The sequence below is a fragment of the Coloeus monedula genome, assembly GCF_965178545.1.
Source record: "Coloeus monedula genome assembly, chromosome: 3".
NCBI classification, from domain to species: domain Eukaryota; kingdom Metazoa; phylum Chordata; class Aves; order Passeriformes; family Corvidae; genus Coloeus; species Coloeus monedula.
Genome location: NC_138783.1, coordinates 56,127,877 through 56,147,710, shown reverse-complemented (window position 1 = coordinate 56,147,710; position 19,834 = coordinate 56,127,877). Strand labels below are relative to the sequence as shown.

Below are 19,834 nucleotides of genomic sequence, written 5' to 3'. Positions count from 1 at the left end.
GTCAGCAAACACAAACAGGTTTGGAACTGCATGCCAATTAGACACATTTCTTACACAACAACTTTGCAAATCATTTAAGAAGCACAAACTGCAACATTTTCAAACACATGAAGTGGTTTATTAAAAAAAGTTCATTTTCCATGTTGTGCATGTAGGGGTATGACACTCTCCCTACTGAAATAACTATAGATGAATAAGAGTATTTTTTTCATTTCATCAAAGATGCTGAGCGAAATTTTAAATCCCAAAGTAGCAGAAACTCACTTGGCTCTGTTAGCAATGGGTAACTTGGATCACAGTACCTTCAGTTTGGGTGGGATCTTGCTGTTTAAATCAGCATTCACAACAATGAGAGGAGTCTGTCTGAAGTTATGGCAAATACTTCCTCCCTGGTACATTATAAGATTCATGATTTAGCCCACAATAAATGACAATCTTTGCCTCAAAGGCTTTTTAAAAGACTGGTGTCTGCAACAACAAATCTCACCATGTATGCAGGCACTGGGATTATTAGGGTGTTGCACTTCGCCTGTTTTTTTCTTACACAATTTGAAAAAAAATCCAGAGAAAAGACATTTATCACTGTTCAGAAAGAATACAGTGATGCCCATGAGTTATTTTCTTAATGTTCCATTTTATAAAGGATCTTATTTGTCAATTTGCCTGAGTCCTAAATCAAATACTGGTCAATGGGGCTTAGGAAGAGAAAATCCACAGGGTCTGGAAAGAGATGGAGATCTCTTTCCAATATACCACTCAGTGGCAGGGCGGGCTAATCCTTCAAGGAAATTAAGACGTTGAAAAAGCAGAGCTCTGAACCTATAAATACTCTCCTTATGTGTCTTTTATCTGTCAGACACGTCCTACTAGGGAGACAGCATGTATGTGCATATTATTTTTCAATCAGAGTCTGTAGAATTCTTCTTTAAAAAAATTTAAAAATAGATCCAGTACATTACATTTCTTGTTGGGTCACTTATCTTTCCCATCTCTTTATCAACACAGGCTGGCTAGCTTTAAAGTGAAAACATTTTTCCATAGATAAAGGAACATTTTGATTCTCAAACTGACAAACAGCTTCAGTCATTCAACAGATGTTCCATTTGGCATGCAAAGCCCTGTCCCACCCAGTTCCATCTTCACTAACAAAGGTGGGGGAAGAGGAGAGCATCTGCAGGGGGTGCTTTGGATATAGGTATGAGAAGCTATCCCAACTCTGCCCCATCACGACTCAGGTGGTAGATGGGCATAAAACCCTGGACAGACAGATAAATCTTCTCCTCTTATTCCTGTGTACTTCAGCCTGACAGCAAGAGGTCAGGTCGCAAAGTACTGCCTCAGTCCCAAATGTCCTGTGGAAGCCTGGTAACTGATGCAAGAAAAGGAGAAGACGGCCTGTGCTTCCAGCTCGTTTGCAGGAAAACACTTCCTCTGTGCATGGCAAATATTAGAAACATGTTCCAGCTGTAAAAAAGGAGGTTTTTAGATACAAACACATATTTGCATTTGACTGGTTCCACAAGAATTTATGGATCTGCTGCTGTCACTCCTATGCCAGGAGCTGGATTCTGTCCTCAGTTTTGCAGGACACCTCAGTGACTTCAGCAGTGACCAGGCCCTTCCACCCACAAAATCAGACCAGAAAAAGGAGAGCACACCTTAACATAGCCCTCCTTATCAGCTATGCTGCTGTTTGGACCCCCATCCTGCAATGGTGCTGTGCTGGGAGCTGTGGTGTGCAGTGGGGAACCCAAGCAGGACCTGGAGCAGCAGAAAGCTCAGTCCTCCTGCTCCCCTTTCCTCTGAAGAATGATTTGACTTTACGGCATAGTCCCCAAGCCGTATCACTGGGCATCTCTCTCATGCCTCTCACATGCCACTCTCCTGCCTGTGGGCACAGCCTCCATGTCCAGGACACCCTACTTGTTTCACCAAGGGACAGGAATTTATTTCCCATCCTACAGCTTTCCCCTTGGATAACTGCAAAAATGCACAGAGTGTCCAACAGAACCTCCTGTACTCCAGCCTGCAGCACCTAAATACTGTTTCCGATTTTTTCCTAAGTATTCTTCATTTTGATAAATATTTTACATTTTGTATCAGCATTTCACTGGAGTCTGCTGTTTTGCACTGACCATGCAAATGAGCTACATTTCTGAATGCACTGTACTCCCCTCATCTCCCCTGTCTTCTTCTTTCCCCTTTACTCAATCTCTTCTTCGTTCTTTCATGCTTTATAAAAAACATATGGTGATATTTTACAGTAGGTTCTCCATCCAGATAACTCTGCTCCAAGCTACCCAGCTGCATTTTAAGCTGCTCATGACTGAAATCAGAAAGAAACAGGGTCAAAAAAATTGACAGCAAAATACAAGACAATGGAGTCTGTGGCAGGTTCTGTGACCAAGAGGAGAGAAGCAACACCACTAGATTTGTTTAAGTACAAACAATTTATGACCATAATAATATTTGGTCCAAACAGTTAAGTTAGTTTCAGTTGAGGAAGCAGATTCAAACCCGGTAATACAATACATCCCTTTATTGACATATAGAGTGAACACAGCTTCAGCTTCTGGGCCAAATAAACCTGGACCTTAAGGTCAGGATTGAAGCAGAAACCCCCGCTCATGTTATCAGCAAGCAGACAGGTACTTCCCAGTCCCTCCTGGCTCTAGCATCACTTCTCAATGGAGTTTCCCACCACAGAGGGGGTTTCCACATCTCCTGTCTACTCACAAGAGCTTCCCCAGCTCATGAGGCCAGACTGCTCCTGTGTGACAGGCAGGAGGGGAGGCAGGTGAAACATGCTGGAGTTCCTTTACAGGAGGGGTTTCAGGGTGTGATCTGCTTTTAGCAAGACAATCAAACTCCATCTGCTGAACAGCCAACTGCATTTGCTAGAGATCATCTTCACCAGACACCTTAGCAGTACGAGATCAGTCAGCCAGCCAACCTGGTCTGTGACTTTGGTTGTGATAACAAAGACCCGAGGTTCCATTGGGTCAGTGTTCAAACCAAATCCATGTGCCAAGAAAATCGCTATATGACAAAACCAGCAAAGCTACTGCTGTCACAGAGAAGATAGTTAAGCCTGGAGACTCCTGTTCACAATACTCCTACCCAAAATATCTGTAGATATTCACAAGTCACAAGTCATCTAAAGCCTGAGCTGAAATCCCAAAGAAGACATGGGACAAGCCTGGCCAGATTCATCAGTCAAGATCTGAAAAGGCAAATATAACATTAGGGACACCCTATGTCACTATTTTTAAAGCGGAAGTCCCTACTACAGTCAGGCTCCACCATGAATCAGTTTTATTTATCCACTGGAAAGTAAAGTTACATTTCTAAAAGCCTGATATAAATGTTCTAACAGGCAACAGATTACATTGTAAGCACTATGAGCCAAAATACATAATCTTTATGAATCAGTGTTTTTCATCACTGGAATTAAAATTACCTTCTTACATGGATCCAGTCTGCAATTTAAATAATGGCTTCTTACTTTACCATGCCCTTCCAAGTCAATGCCAACCCCAAGACTACCATTCTACTCAGCCAAAAACCACTCTGCCCAATTAAATCCATCAAACACTTTCTTGAAGGTCAGTAGAAATGCCATGCACAAGACTACTGGAAAATGCTTCACACTAACACAGAACCTGCTCTATTTTTTCATGGCAACCACAATTTCCTGTGCAGTTAAACTGCTGGTATGCTCAGTGAGAGCAGCTTGCCAAAAAAACACCAGATGCTGTGATCTTACCTCCTGGGCTCTAGCAGTGGGTCCAAACCGTCAGAGCAACAAACAGCTCAGCAGCTGCAAATTCAACAGAAAGGGCAGAACTTCTTAAACAAACCAAACGTCTTGTAGGGTGGAGGAACTGCGAAGCAGCTGTCACTGCGTGACACGGAAACTCTTCTGCAGCGCAACTAGGCAAGCCCAAGAGTGCGAGCCCACGACTGAGCCCAGAGAAGGAAGTGAGTAGTGACACCACAGCATGACAAACACCATAGATGAAATAGATTTTGTCTTTATAAGGAAATGAAGCATTCTCTGCTCTTGAACTCAGTACTCCTCCAATAGGTCCACTGCTTTGCGCCGCTTCCTCTCGCTTCCGCTCTCGCTCACGGAGCACACGCACACCAAAATGCCTCCTCTCTTTGCTGGTAAGGGCAGCCACGTTTGAGGCATGGAACCACAAGGTCTGCAGTGCCACCTCAGACACCAGGCAGGGCTGGCTGCCAAGCCAGGCTGGAGCAGTAAAATCACCAGGCATGGAAACTCCTCAGCATCTCCGCACAAACTCTCCAACGCTTGACTGCCCTGCCTGTGAAAGCTTTTTCCATGCAAGTGGCTGGAATTTCCTTTGATGCAACTTGTGACCTTTTCATTCTCAGTGCTCACCACTGACAAAAGGCTGGCTCCATCTTCTCTATAAGCTCTGATTAGGTTGGTGTACATACCAAGATCCCTCTCAGCCTTCTCCTCTCCTGGCTAAATGAGCTGAACTCTTTCTCCCTGTTCTCTGATCTGTTGTGCTCCATCCCAGACACCATCCTGGTGTCTCCCTACAGTTTGTCCAAGCCTTTATTGAACAGGGGAGCCTGGAAAAGGACACAGTGCTCCTCACACCACCTCACAACTGACACAGATTTCAAGGACACGTTTCCCAGTGCACTGAGGGTCATATGTAAAAGTGCTTGATGGATGCAAATATAAACTATCTTTCAAACTCTGATGATGCAGCATTGCAGAAGACTTTTTCCTCTGAAAACAGGCAGGTGAAAAAAATTACCAAATTGTATGTCTTTAATGAAAAAGCTGTCATTCACAATTCACCAGGCCAGTTAGACCATCAGCTGTATACTACTGTAAAGAGCTTCAAGAAAGCCCTCTCATGAACAAATCTCCGTAATTAAGATCCATCCTTGAAGCACACATACGTTTGCTCTATTCAGAAGTACATTGAAAAATGTCCCAGACATTTTTGATTACTTACTTCTATTTTAAAAATACTTCCTCTATGGTATTTGATTATTTGATGGGCTGTGCCACAGCTCCTCTTCCTTGTTTTCTAGGATATTTTACACCAGCCTGATGGTTTGCCCCAGCTTTTTTCTTACAGACCTTTTCCAAATCCTTAATTACTTTTGTTGGTCTCCATGACCTCCCATTAAATGCTGTAATGCCTTTTCTGAGATAAAGAAGAAGGCACCAAAGGGATGTGTGCTCTAAATCTAACATCTTACTTGCACAGGAAAACTGGGGTGGGTGTTTCCTCACCAGATATGTTTGCTTAACACTCTTAGCACCCTCTCTTGAGTTGTTACACCTTATGCTGTAACACAGAAGAGGGTAGGAGAGGGACTCAGAGTTTCCACCCTGCTGTATGGTATGTTATATTCACATGACCTAGACTGAGCTCAATACTGAGTCCTCAGCACTGATTCAACACAAGCACATTCCATAGGCACCAGCTGTGTTAAAGAAGTGTTCAAACAAGCTTGGAAATACAAGGGCAGCAAGGATGAAATGTAAAGCATGATGGATTTCTGAGGCACACATAAACAAAATATATATTTGCCATGTGGATCATGAATCCCTTTTTCTGCCTCATTTCAAGACCTGCTGGAATGTCACTATGTATACCTGATAATGCTGTCTCACCAAATATTATTAAACTTAAGTAGTCTTTAGACACAACCCCAGCTGAAGCCCTGTCATGACACACTGTTTAAACCCTGCACTGTGCATCCTTGAAGCATCGCTCAAATAACAATTTTATTGGTCAGCACTGAAACACATTTAAGTGGGATGGTGTGATAATTATCTCCCACCTGTACCTGGTTAACTTGTACCTGTGTGGTGGTTGTCTGTGGTATTGCTGACAATGTATGATTCCATGAGAATGATCTCTCTAAAGTAATTTCTTAAACAGGGTAGGACACTGCAAGATGTCACTATAGCACTGGTATCCTAGAAGGGTGTTGAATTTAACTCTTCAATACAAGTAGCTTGTATTTCGCCACAAAGTACACTTATGCCAGCTGCTGTTAGGACAGGCTGTACTGTGGCACTGAGTTAAATGTCCATTACTGCCCCACCTCAGAAAAACAATACACTTGACCTACAGCTTCAGTCTTAGGGCCAAAATATCAGTGCAGCTGCTTTGAGATTTACATGCATGAAAGGTAAAAGAGTTAAAGGAGAGGTGGTCCTCCAATTACAGGAAAAGACATTAGAAAATATCAAAGATGTTTGTCTATAAATTAAGTACCATAAATTAGCATGCACTGTGTCCAATCACTCACAGAGGGAGGACTATAATTATAAACAAACCATGCCCCTGAGACACAGATTAAAAGGTCAAAACCAATCTTTTCCCCCCTGTTGTCACCACTACGACACTTCAAAAGTCTTGCCCCTTATTGTCCCTGTGCCTGAAGGACCTTCCTTTCCACGTACCTTTTGCAGTGCTGACACTCATCCTGCTGCCTGTGTAGTGCAGTCACACTTCACTGCAGATCCACCAGACTGTGTCACCACAGGCTTCAAACCCTTCCATGACTTTTCTCCTCCTCTCCTCTGCCCCTGACTCAGCCCCACAGCTCTGAGTGACAGAGCACTTTCACTTCAACCTCCTCACCTGCTGATGGGCTCTCACCTTCCTCCACTTCACCCCCACGTGCCTTGGGGAGCCTTGGGAAGGGCAGCAACAGCCTGTGCTCTCCTGCCATGAGGCTTGGATGTTTCTTAGCAAAGTAAGTGACAACTCAAAAAGCATCCAGGAACCAGTAATCCCACTTCCACCAATGAATGGGAATTACATTTGAAGGATCTGGGGCATCTGCCTAAGAAGAGGCCCAGCAGCTTCATCTGACTTGGCAGTACTGTGTTCTGGCAGACAGCAGGGGTTTTGCAGGGATCCCTGACTGAGGAGGGACCTGGGGTCTGCTGTAGATGAGTAGTTTCCTTACGGGCACCAGGGAAGTGAATTCCTGTGGTGGCCTTTCCAGGCACACCCACCTCTTGGCTCTTGCGTTTTTAAATGCCCACTGCAATCTCCCAAGACCTTTGCCTTCCTGCAGGCTGCTTCTGCTTCAGGAAATTGCTTTCTCCAAAAGCCATTACTTTGCAAAATCACACTCATATAATGCAATGTCTTCCTTGCCACAGCTGATATGGTCACAGGTTGCAGACATGCCCTCTATCCAAGAACATCCACAGGACGGGAAGAGTGTGGTAGGGAGCAGAGTGGGGACGGCAGCACAGACCTTCCAAGCTGAATGAAAGCTTCTTGTGGACCTTGCAAAATGTCTTTGATTTAATGACAGCACAATTTTAAATGAGCCCTTTAAGGGGAACACCCTGGTCCATGAAAAACTAGGGCAAATCAAAATAATGGAAATTATTTAAAAATTATCTCCCTTGAACAAATAATATCTTGCTCATATATAAGTACAGAGGACCTGATCTAATTCCCACTACAGTTTGATGCTATCTGAATTGCACCTTTATTTTGTGTGACCCTGTCCTTGTTCCTGTTAAAGTCAGTGACACTTCCTGAAACCACTAGTGATATAGGCACTGAACTGCCTCTGAATATGGACCCTGAGAACTTCAATGCTGTTGAAAGGTAAATGAGTCTTTGTGAAGCAAGAGTCATTACTCTGATGGCATGTGCTCAGGTGCAATTTGGTAATTTGACCCACTGCTGGGTCTGTGTTACCAGTGTACCCTGAAATGCCACCTGTGATCTCTGCAGGAGAGAGAATACTACAGACTGGGGGCTTTGCAGAATGCATGTGAAACTCAGACCTTTTACACTGTGTTCTTCCTGCATTATATATGCCAGGAAAAGCCTTGAGAATGCAAAGCAATGCTGGGTGATCCCACTGAACCTGTCACAACATGGGTACTGGAGTCTGTTAGGGGTGGAATTATGGTATCATGAAATATATCTTGGTGCAAGAAGAGCATCTCACTCTGTCTAAATCTGTTCATGCAGGAAGGAGTGGGGCAGATCTACCCCTGCCAGAGCTTTGCCTCCAGCTGGAGTCTGCCACCGTGCCCTCCATCCCTGAGAAACCTGGTCTCCAACCCCCATTCAACCACCACACTCCATGGCAGGTGTCACCAACCTCCATAGGCCTCTTGTGTGGGCATTCCCAGTGACACCCTGCATAGCTGCTGCATGGAGAGGAGGAAGGCAGGCAGGGCAGAGGGTGATGGGCCATGCCATGCACACAGGTGTGAATTAAGGGAAACCTGTGCCACACAGCAAATATGGCAGCCTCCAGTGCCCATCGGCAACAAGACATTTACTCTTGGTCAGGGAGGGACACCCAGGCTTGCATACTGGCAAGGCTGGAGAAAGAGGAATGTAGAAAGAAGTTCTGTCATACTGAAAAGCATGATTTTGGTGGGGTAATTCTCAGATCAGCAGCTCTCCAAACCTCACCCTTTTCCCTGGATCTGGGCACAGGAACAACCAGGAGAATAATGGCCTGTTAAAGCTAGGATGGGAGACTGGTCTATGATTTCACATGCTTGTGCAGCTTTCAGTTCCTAAGCCCTAAACTCTGAAACCTGCCTAAGAGTCTTCTAAGGAAATCTTTTTTTTGAGTTTTACTACAACCCCACTTACTCGTGAATCAAGATGAGCCACAAAAATCAAATAAGCTATGAGTAGACTGTTTCCACAAAACAAAGCAAAAGGCCACGTCTAACTAGGAGATACAACCTGCAACCAACCCAGAAAGATTTACACTCCCCAAAACCTGTGTGCAGGAGGGTTTCAACAGAACAGCCCCCACTGGCAAAGGAGGGGAGAGGGCAATGACTGATCGCTGGTCTTGGAGCTGGTTGTTCCCTCAGTAGAAGTAGCCAAATATCCCTGTGAAACAAAAAGCAGACAGCTCTGAGGCCATGGATGAGCTTTGAGCAGTTAGATTTGCTACCAAATTCCCCAAACCATTTGTTTCAAAGAGATCTCCTGCACTGAAGTGACTGAGTGGGTCTGAAAGTTTTCCTTATGGTTCAATCTCGGGCCCTCGCAGAGAGCTTAGCCTTACTTAAAAGTCATAAGGCACAAGATAAATTTCCTGCTAGCAGTCTGAACTTTGAAGGAGAGGCATTTAAGCAAGTGAAAAATGAAATAGCAGGGAAAAAACACCCTGTAAAATAAAAGCAATGATAAATAAATAACAGGAAAGTGTACACCCCACTTCAAATTTAATAGGCTACGCCCAAGCATGAATTATTGATCAAAACCATCCATTTGCTGCAATGGGGAGTACTAGTGAAATATTAATAACAGTGCATGAGCTAATCTTAGGTTTTACTTGATGGGAGAGTGACAAGAAGAGGTTGGAGAAGCCTGGCCCCTGTTAGCTCCCAGGTCTGGCTGCAGTGGGAGAAGGGCACACCTCCAAGGCTCTCCCAGGACAGTGTGCAAGTCCCACATTTCCAGCAGAGACTGGCAGTGACTCTCCCACCTGATAAACCCATTCCCAGATGGATATGGGTCTAGAAGTGTCGTTCATGGGGGCTGTTGCAACAATACTGTCTATCCTGTTTTGGTAGTCCTACAAAAGAAAGCCAGAGTCTTGGTTAGACCCTAACTCAGTCCAATGTGTTTCCTAGTTTTCCTGGTATTCTTTCAGGAAATAATTCGACTTTGTGATGGGAGGAAATACAAGAAAACATCACGTTGCTGGGTCAGCTGGCCAGAGGCTTACAGAAGTAAAAAGCATGGAGAAACAAATGAAAAAAAAAATTATTTTTAATTATACTTAATATGCCAGTTACTTTTGCAAAACTGTGAGGAAACAAAGTAATGATTTTTGAGAATCTGGATCTGGCAGAAGCTGACTCATGGTTAACCAACCTTCTCATGTACTTTCAGTCTCAATCTCACTCAATTTCTGGTGAGTGAACCATAGTTGGCTTTGACATGGTAGCAGAATGGGCTTCCCCAGGACCCCTGCCCTGCCCAGAATGTGGGTGCAGAGCTCTGCAGCATCCCCAGCGTGGCTGTCACACCTAAGATAAAGCTGTTTTGCTGCAAGCTCAGGCACTGCCAGCCCACTGCCAGAATTTCAAGTACCTGTCCTCTGCTGCAAACCACAGCAGGAAAAAAACCCCACGATTATAATTACACTGCTCTCCTGAACAGCAGGCAGCTTTTTGCCAAGAAAAGAGTAATTCAATTTCCTTTGGATCCAGATGGAAATTTGCACACAAATACCTGTAGGACTGAACAAAATGTCATGTGCACATGGGTTCACTCACATACGTGCCTTCTTGAACAGTCTGACTTCACAGGGTCTGACTTTATAGATTTTTAAATGTTAGAAATTTTACATCCTAGGCTGTTTGCTCTGTTTAGCTCAGTTTTTCTTCTTTTTCTTCTCAGCTTTTTAAAAAGCTATATTCTTGTAGATCTTCCTCTGTCTTTGGAATGTTTCCCTTTATTATCTCATTTTCCATTTGCATATTTTCTCTTTTTTTCCTGCTTTTCCATCTACCTCTTGTCATTTCCTCACTCCTACCCTAGCAGTTTCTACCAGCATTCCTCATAGAATTAGCAAGGGTGTTCAGATCAGAATCTCCACTTATGGTTTGCAGCCTCTCACATACAAGCCTGGCCCCAAGTTTTACACTGGAACTGCTGCTCAGAAACACTTACAAGCAGTTATTAGTTCCCTGTCAGGAGGGGAAATTTTGCATAACACAGAATGAACTTGCTGGGTTTCTACAGCACATCCTAAAAAAAAAGTATTTCCCCCTACACACTGAACCAAAGGGGTTTTGTTTCCAGCCTCGCCACAGCTGTGTTTGCAGAGCCAGTCCTGCTTCTGGAGCTGCATCAGGGGGATCTGTGATCCTCCTGCAGCTGAAGGGTGAAAGCCAGCATTAGGTTGTCCGTGCCCTGTGCTGGGTTTCAGCCTTTCACTCAGAAGGAATGTGTCCTGCATCTACTGAAGCTGAAGGAAGACAAAAAAAGATTGCATGAGTTTTCTCTGGTGGAGGCATCATATGGAAATCAAACACAGGAGGGATCTCTCTACAACTGAACGAAAGGAGGCTGTAGCCAGGCTGGGATCAATCTCTTCTCCCAAGTAACAAGTGACAGGACAAGAGTAAGTGGCCTCAGGTTGTGCCAGGGGAGGTTTATACTGGTTATTAGGAAAAATTTCTTCCCTAGGCAGGAGCATGCTGCCAAGAGAAGTGGTTGAGTCACCATCCCTGGAGATATTTAAAAGATGTGTAGATGTGGCACTCAGGGACATGGTTCAATGGTTAACTTGACAGTGCTTGGTTTACCAGTGAACTTAACATTATCTTAAGGGTCTTCTCCAATCCAAGTGATTCTGTGATTCTATTATTCTGTTACTCTGTGATCTGAGGTCAGGCTTTTCGCAAAGGTCCTGAATCCAACAAACTCTTACGTGTCACATCTCTATTTTTATAAAGGAATGTGAACAAATCTAGTCCTCATAAAGTTTTTACATAGTGATTAACTAGACTTCTGAGTCACGCTTGTATTTGAGATTAATCACTTCCATGATATATATAAATTAAAAATACAAGAGAAAAAAGCTTTGGAAAGAGGAAACATTGCCCCCTCTAGCAATGACTGATTATACACTGATTATAGCTGGTACAACAAAAAACCAGTTTTGATTCCTTCATATTTTCAGTACCAGCGTTGCTTATCTCAAGTAAGAAAAAATAAGATTTTCCTTGATTTTTTTGGTTTGCTTTTTTTTTAATTCATCTTTCTGGTCAAACACCTTCCTTCCCTACTGGTCAGTGTTGATATTTCTTGGAAGATCCACTGAGGTAAGGCTAGAAAAGATGTGAATACACCCTGCAAAGAAACTGAAAGGTATCCACCCAAAGGCATGCTCCTCTTCTCAAAGTCTCTCTCTACAGAGCAGCAGCCAGGCTTTGACAGTAATGGTGGCCAAGACACACCTGAACAAAAGTTTGAGGCAGCCTGGACAAGTTTTAGCAAACAACATATTTAGCACCTGACTAAGAATATAGTCAGGAAGATCCTCAATATTGGGATAATAATTAAGTTAGAAATCCTACAGAAGGCACATGTTTTAAAAGAGAAAACCAGACTTTAATTTTGCTCACTGCTAGTAGTGGAAGATTTTTGAGGGAGCACACAGAGATGGAAGATCCACCACTCAAAAGCAAGTACCACCGTGAAGTGTCAGACACGTGTCAGGTGGCACGAGTTTGATCCCAGGGATGCTGCTTGTGTTGCTCCCTGTGGGTATCATCCAGGAGCTGCCTGCACCACAAGGGAACAGGCAGAGCACACCCACAGACATGCAGAGGAGTTCCTCGTTTCTGCATCCACACTTAGCTGCTCCATTTTCTGTGCTGCTGTGGCCAATGCACACTGAAAGCTAATGAGGCACAGACATCAGGTGTGTTCAAATGTCAGAAGGTTCAGAAGAGCCCCTAAACTACTGCTCTTGAAAAAGAGAACAAAACTTCAGCTGGAGTGTCATCTAAAAGACAAACCTGAAACAAACATTAATTGCTCTTTTGACAAAGCATTCAAGAGGCACAGGGGAAACTGGAATGTTAAACAATTTGGTAGCAAACACAAACTCCAAACTGTATTGATCTTGTGTGTGTGTGTGTGTGTGTGTGTGTGTGTGTTTGTCGGTGGTGTCAGGAATTTAGAAACCAGGGCCTTCCAGGAGAAAAGTCCTGTGCTATCCAAGTGACACATGCAGTGATCACTTTTCCCTCTTTGCTGTCACAAATTATGGAAAAAACCCAAACTTTTCCAGAGAGCTGCCCAAAAATCCCCCATATAAACAGCACAAGGAGCAAGTGTTTGGCCTTTTCCATCTCTGCATCCCACTAAATAAAGGCACAAACCCACGGCATCTTTGCAGGTCATCCTCAAGTCATCAGTGAGGTCCATTTTCACAAGCACTCCCTGACCTGTAGGGAGCAGGTGCACACAACCCATCCCCTAAACCAAAACCCCAAAAGGGACAGTGTCACTAGTCCCACGTGGCTTTGCCACCCAGTTTCCATCCCTCATTGGACAGCTGAGCAAGTGAGCGGTATGGCTTTGCAGATGATCTCAGGCAAATCTGTTTAGCCCCTTCCCGGATATTTATCCATGCCTCATGCAATGAATGGCAAACTCCATCAACTCTGAGCTCAGCTGTTCCAAAACAACAGGGACATAGACCCCTGGAAACACTGAAGATGAAGGAAACCTCTGCAGATGATACCACTGGCCAGCTTATGTTGTGACCTGTAAGTGGATAACTGGCCCATATGGACAACTGAGGCATGGCCAGCAGCCCCACTACCCCTGTCCCTGGCGAGGCAGCTGAAGTTGTGCCAAAGACAAGACATGGGCATGCAGGGAGACTGGGGCTGCGGTTGCCCCAGTCCCATTCTGCTGGCCATGCTCCCACTGAAGCACCTGGCAAGGGCTGCCATGTGCAATATGTACAGACTGGCTAAGGAGTCCACCTCAAAACTTGGGAGCAGGTACAGGAAGCCACATGCTGCTCAAAGATGAAAATGGCCTCAGCCACTGTGAAGTGCTGGCCACCCTCCCTGGCACATCAAGCTTAGAGGAATGTGTAATGCAGCTGAGGATTTTTTTTTCCAGAATGCTCGTGGGTGCTCAGCTTTTCCTTCATATCTTTGTGTCTTCTTTTTTCCTATAGCTGATTTCTACAAAAGCTCCAGGAGCCTACAGGCACTGTGGTTCCAGAAACTGAAGAAAGACAGAGGAGAAGGAAGACAGATTTCCCAAAGACCTTGCACTCTGCCAGATGACAGAGAGAGGGAGGTAAGATATAACAGACACAAGAATGGTTTGCTCTACCACCATCATTCAGAGTGTTGCAAAGGGTGGGGGAGAAGGAGGGAGCATCCTTAGTTTTTATTTCAATCCATTTTGCTAGCCAGGGCTAAAGGTCAGGCACAGAGGAGAGGTAAAATGAGATAAAAGATTAGCACAAATCATCTAATAGCTTAAGAGAAGGAGGGTTCAGTGCCAAAAGTGGCAGGAGCAGTCTGCCTGCTGGTTAAACTTGCTTTTGCTTGTTTAATGCTCCTTCAAGCACTTGTGTGTCTTTGGCCACCTGGTGAATTATGAGCTTCACACAAGCAGCAATGAGTTTCTGACAGGACAGGAACTCTAAATCCTTTTCTAAGCATTGTTCTGGAAAGTATCTAAGGTTTAACTAGATATGTTCTTCAGCTCTTCACAGCATTATATACAGCACTATATTTTACATGACTGAGTAGTTGTGTAATGAAATATCCATTTTAGCTGTCAGAAACACTGGACAGAAACACTGAACTATAGCAGAGCCAGGCAAAGACCTCACACTGAAGAAAACACCACCAATTTGCCTGGTTCCACTCTCTCCTTTGCACATGAGCTGTTCCTGCAACTGCAACAGGAAGAGGAAGAAAAACTGGGGTCTGGCTCTGATGGCTTGCAACAATCCCCCACAAACCCATCTCTTCCTGACTCCCTTCTCAGAGAAGTAAGACTCACCATGCTCCTGTGCAGCTCACTGATACTGTAATGCATCCCCAGCTCCACAGGCACACTCCGGCTTGCAAATCCCATTTAAACAAGAGGGTTTGCAGGTGCCTTTGCAAGGACTAGATTTAGTTTTTGTTTACATTTGCACAGTAGTCTCAGCTGTATGTTGCAATCTCCATTTCCTCCATTGCTGAAGAGCTGTTGCCTTTTATTGTAAAAGTAAGTGTACTTCCATATCCCAGGAGGATTTCAGCACTGTGGGCTTTCTCTGCTTAAAGCCCAGGGACACCTTTGCCAAGTTAATTTCTGGACACAACATTGTAAGGACAGCAGGCACGAGAACCATGATGCTACAGCTACTCTATGCCCAAGGGAATGTTTCTTCAGTGAATGCAAGAGATGTAGACTCATGAATGAGACAGAAATTACTGTGCATTTACTAAGATCCCATGTACCAGCTGCACTGCAGCCTGGCATCAAAACTTCATGGCCTCCCTTCCCAGCACACAGGTACCTTTCAAACCCCAGCTTTTAGCAAAGGACGTATTTTCAACAGGTCTTCCCACCTGGCCCTGCAAAAAAAGTCGGCATTTAAGCAAAGGCTTCTGGTTTGCATCAAAGAAGCATCAATGGAGGTGATACTCCCCCTCTATTCCACTGTTATGAGACCCCACCTGAAGTGCTGCTTCATCTCTGGAGCTGGGACCCTACATTAGGACATGAACCTGCAGGAACAAATCCAGAGGAGAGCCACAAAGGTGATCAGAGGACTGGAGCACCTCTCCCTGAAGGCAGGCTGAAAGAATTGGGGTTGTTCAGCCTGGAGAAGAGAAGGCTCCAGGGAGATTTTCTAGCAGCCTTCCAGCACTTAAAGGGGCTTACAAGACAGCTGGAGAGGGAATTTTCACGAGGGTATGCTTTAAGATGAAAAAAGACGGGTTTAGAGTAGATATTAGGAAGAAATTAATTACTGTAAAGGTGGTGTGGCCCTGGCACAAGTTGCCCATAGAAACTGTGGATGCCCCACCTCTGGAAGTGTTCCAGGCGAGGCTGGATGGGGCTTTGAGCAACCTGGTTTAGGGGGAGGTGTTCCCGCCCATGGCAGGGGGAGTTGGAACAAGATGATGTCTAAATGTCCTTTCCAACCCAAACTATTCCACGAATCTGTCTGAAATTTCTGGGACAATGCCTCTGCATAGATTCTGTGCACCTGGGCCAACACAAGAGAGCCCTCAAATCCCACCACAAGAAAGTCTCTGAGAGGAAGGATGAGAGGATAAATACGTGCCAGATACATGGTGGTCACAGCTTAAGGGGGTAACTCTCTTTGCAGCTACTAGGATTTCTGGTTACCATTGGTTGCACAATCCCATTTAAACATGTGCATTGTAGACAATGAAGGCACAGTAGGGCAGAAATTCTGAGATACTGAGAAATATTTGAGTCTGCTTAAAGAAGCTAGCTCAACTGAGGTGCTGCTGACTTACCTATTCTACTTCTCCCATGAAAAAAAAAAAACCAAAAACCAAAAAAAAAAAATTTCTAAAACGTTTGTCCAAAAGAAACCTCTCACTGTTTGAAATACTGAATCACTGTTTGAAATACTGAAATGGTTGTTCCTCTTCTGACCTTCTACTTGTCTGTCTTGGGCACATAATTCCAAAAGTGGATGTTCATAAAGTCTGGACACTGGGATTCAGATAAGAACTGCAGACGCAGGCAAATACTTGGGCACTCACAGCTTTGCAGCAATGGCAGGCAGCAGGGGTTATCTGAAAACCAGTGTAAAATGACAGTCTTCATCTAAGGGCTACTTTTGAATTTGCTTGAAAAATTATTTTCTCACCTATGTGTGTAGCATTCACACAAAATTACTGGGGGTCACTGGTATATCACAGCATTAAGACTGTACTGCCTTTTGAACTGAATGAATGCCCAAAATAAAAAGAAGGAAGGACAAGGATACTCTTTGTTTAAAAAAATGTGATTAATATTAACAAATATTTTGTGTCCTTCTGATAGAAACCAGAAGTAAAGCATGTCATCTATCTGCTACTTACAGGAGACTGAAGGTGGGTCTAAGGCAGCTCTGAAAAGGACATTTTCTCTCTCTAATTGACTATAAATCTCTTCCTCATTTTCTGGGAAGTATCTCTCCTTTGGTATCACTTTTATGACCTAGCAATCTCTCTGAGGCAAACAGACAATACAAGAACTGTGTTCGCAATATAAGAATAAAGAAACTGATTACTGCCTCATTGGGTAAAACATTTACCATTATCAAGAAGCAAACTGTGCAAAATAGTATTTTTCTCTTGCAGGACTTTTTGAATTATTTGTCCCAAATGCTCTGTGCATACTGACACCTCCAATACTACCCAAACCCCAGGCTTCCTACTGACACACATATTCAAAGACAGTTTCTTTTCAAAGAAAAGCTTTTTAAAGGTTGATGATGGTTCTGAGACACACTCTTTCAGGAGCATGAGACATTCAGTGGCCATCAACCTCACCTCATCAGGGAGGAAGCAGCACGGTGGTTCTTTTTCTGTTCCATTTCCCCCTGGCATCATCTATCCATGTGATTCCATGTTATTACTGTACCACTTCCTAGGCAGCAGGTGGCCCCAGAATTATCTATTGATGGCACCTCAGGTACCCCCACCTGTTCCCACGGTCAGAGATGGCTTCTTTAGAGGGACAACCCCACCAGACACCTTGACAAGGCATTTGACTTTGGGTGTCTGGTGAGGGGGATACTTTGCTCTGATTCTTGGTCTTTTTGGCAAGAGGAGCCAGGAGTTATTCTGCCTAGTCTTCCAACAGAGCAGTCAGCGAGGACCACTCCTGATGGGCTGGGTCCAAGAAAAGAGCTGTTAGGGGAAACTAAGAATGCACAAACTACTTCATTTTGATGCATAGGCAAAAAAAAATGAACTGATGTTGCTGCTCGTTGTGTGTCCCTGCTCACACTTCCTGTGTTGATCACAGTTCTGACTTTGTTCATTAGAGCCAAGCTGATCAAGCCACTAACATGCAAATGGCCTCACTGTGCCTGCAAAATGTAATCCAAGCTATTTCCACTTATGCTGTGCTCCTTTGCTGTCTTCTCTAACCCAGGCTGGACTCTGAGATTCTGGAATGCCTGCATGTCTTCAACTGGGTAATCTGAAATCTAAGTTTTACTGTGAAAACTCTGACCTGGATACACAGATGAAGAAATGGAAGAGTGAAGTCATGACACCCACCTGTACAAAAAGATGGCAAATGTATGGGGAAGGAAAGAAGAGAAAAATCATCCCTTTACACAATGTCATGCAAACCAGGACTGGATAGAAAACAACAGGGCAAAAATGCTAGAAGAGTTTGCTGATGCTTAATACAGATGCTTTTGAATTTAAAAGTAGGGTAAAAGATGTATAGTTTATTAGGAGATTTTGATTTATGACATAAATTATTTGTTTTCTTGTAAATGCAAAGAAGAATTTGTCTGTAATATACACTGAAATCTCATCTTTGGAGTTCTTCCCATAAGCAAAAGAAAAATTACATTGACAACTTCCTAAAGTCAATCATTCAGGACCTTTTCTATATAAAAATCAAAGAATGTTCTCATGTTTATTCACATAATCATGAAACAAAGAGGTTGCTTCTAAAGATACTATTTTAAGGTATGTTTTTAGTGATTCAACTTGAAACTTCTGCTTAAGAGCAGACACTGGGTTTTGTTTCCTTGTTATCTAAAATGATGACCATATAAAACTTTTTAAATAATTTTTTTTTAAAAAGGCAGTAGCTGCCTTCTTTTTCAGGTTTATTTTTTTCCCACTCAACTCCTCTTTTACCCAGCACACTGGCTCCCTTTTACCAGTACACACAAGAAAATGAAACTTTTGGGGGTTTTTTATCTGCCCTGAGAGGGATATGCAATTCAATCCCAACATGGCAATGAACATTTGTAAAAAGTTAACAAAACTGCTTTCATTTCAAGGTTAGGCAACATAACAGCACGGTGACAGGAACTATAATGAGGAAAGAAATTCCGCTCTTATAAGAAATATGGCTATTTCTGTCTAGAGGAACAAACACATTTTGTGAAGTACTCAGGTCTCTGAAACAAGTATTTTTACCACTGCATTTACACTGCTTTATCTTTGGGAAAATCAATTCCAGAACGATGCTGACCTCCTTTTCCAAAAGCTTTTGGACTTGCCAATTAAAATGTGATGCAAATGTTAAATGTGGTGCCACATAACTCCCCCAAATATTTTGACACTAGAGTTTTAACTATGCATTTCCATCTTGTGGTGCACAGTTGAAATACGCTGAGAAGAAAAGACTGTGTATATGTAGGTGGGATGGAAACTTTGGAGTTCATCTACCCAAGCCTCATACTCAGTGGGTTACATTAAAATTCAATGCTACGAGGAAGGAAACTTTTCTGATGTAAATGCATGCTTACTTAGCTCATTCCTATGAGTGTTCCCAGCTAATGTGGTCCACTTTCTTCAGGAAAAGGGCTTGCAAGAGCAAAATTAGATGTGTCGTTCTTCTGAGACTTTCTTTAAAGAAAAAGCCGTGCAAACAACTTCAGTGGCTCCCTGAAACAGCAGTATTCAAGGGCATACAGTCACAATCTAATAAAGGACTACTAGTGCTAAAATGTCACAACAGGAAAGGAAGAGTATTGAAGGTTCAATAATGAAAACCAACAAAGACACATCAATTTTAAACTAGGGAAATATGTTAAATATTGATTCAGATAAAAACCCTAGGGGGAAAAAAGTATAAGGATGTTCACAATAGAAACAGATTAAATATGACTAAAGCAGATTAAAATACAAATTAAGGTTTATTTAAAATGCTGATTAAGTGGGCTGCTTTCTTCCCGTAAGAAATAAATGGACTAGAGGTCTTCCTGTAAGTGAGAAGGAAATGAATGCACTGTAAATACCTGGGGTCACCAAGTTACAAGGTAAGGGAGAAAGGAAAATAGGAAGCCTACAGGCAGCAGATGGTTCAATGGGGAATATTCCCCATCCCACTCAGACTTTAAAGCCTGAATGCAGTGGGACCAACGTCGGAGCTCTTGTCTGGGTCAGCGGCCTGCCTGCAGGCAGCACAGGGAGAGCCTGAAAAAAGCAAAATACCGAGAGAAAAGAAGTGTGTTTTCTTTGCAGCATCCACAATCAATTTAGAAATCCATCCCTCAAGTCCAGCTTCTAATGCTGTTACATATTTGTGAATCTTCCAGTTGTGTGCTCCCTATGTTG

At 43.4% G+C, this 19,834-nt stretch overlaps 1 protein-coding gene across 2 annotated transcripts in view; it reads right to left on the bottom strand.

Moving 5' to 3' along the window:
* The window catches only part of LCP1 (lymphocyte cytosolic protein 1), a 29,311-nt gene extending 25,483 nt beyond the window's left edge, over window positions 1-3,828 (bottom strand). For both annotated transcript variants that reach the window (XM_082278677.1, XM_082278678.1), the window contains exon 1: window positions 3,767-3,828. The gene's annotated coding sequence lies outside the window, so the exon portion shown is untranslated. The remainder of the gene's footprint in view (window positions 1-3,766) is intronic.
* Between the last annotated feature and the right edge of the window lie 16,006 nt (window positions 3,829-19,834).